Source organism: Gymnodraco acuticeps, unplaced genomic scaffold, assembly GCF_902827175.1.
Source record: "Gymnodraco acuticeps unplaced genomic scaffold, fGymAcu1.1, whole genome shotgun sequence".
In the NCBI taxonomy this organism is placed as follows: domain Eukaryota; kingdom Metazoa; phylum Chordata; class Actinopteri; order Perciformes; family Bathydraconidae; genus Gymnodraco; species Gymnodraco acuticeps.
In genome coordinates, this window is record NW_022989949.1 from 730891 (window position 1) to 731655 (window position 765).

A 765-nucleotide genomic window follows, 5' to 3' on the forward strand; every position below is an offset into this window, starting at 1 on the left:
AAACCAGAAGAATCAAGACTATGAGCTACCACTAAACAACTCACAGTCTGAAAATTACCATTAATAAAAACCCTGAACGTTTACTTTTCGTTTTAAACATCGTTTTAAGGTGTAAACCTATGGTGTTAACGTGTCATTTAGAGGTGTAAACGTGTCATTTAGAAATGCGCGTTCCCGTGACAAGGGGGGCATTTCATGACGGGGAGGCATAATGTGACACAACACCGGGAAGCCAATACGGAAGTGCCACACACTGCAGTTCATATATTGGCCGATAGGCAATGGCTGCAGAAAGGAGCAATTTCCATAGACCCCCATGTTAAAATGCCCAACTTTACAGCAGAAAAAAACATGTTTCTACCCCTGGCTCCATACATTTTATTAGCGATATAGTTAGATTCCACTTTCATGATTATGGATCTGTGAGTGAATTGTTTTCTAACGCGACCCTTTTATTTATATTAGGTCTTAAAGTTTGTGCATAAATTAGGGCGTGGTCACATTGAGTGACGGCTCTGTGAAGTGACTGCCGCTGTTAGCTTCTTGTCTCTCTGCTAGCTGCTCCGTGAAGCTAGCTACAGGGACTCTGTCTGCTCAGCTCATCCAGGAAACACAACTTGTAGCCGGCCGTGGTTGTTTGTTCTTCATGCTTATATATCGGACTATTGTGACTCGCTCTGCGGTTAAAACAGACGGTGCATGAATGCGGTTTTGCGGTAAGTGAAATTCTAGTGCTTTATTTATGTGTTAATGATTTTAATCGGC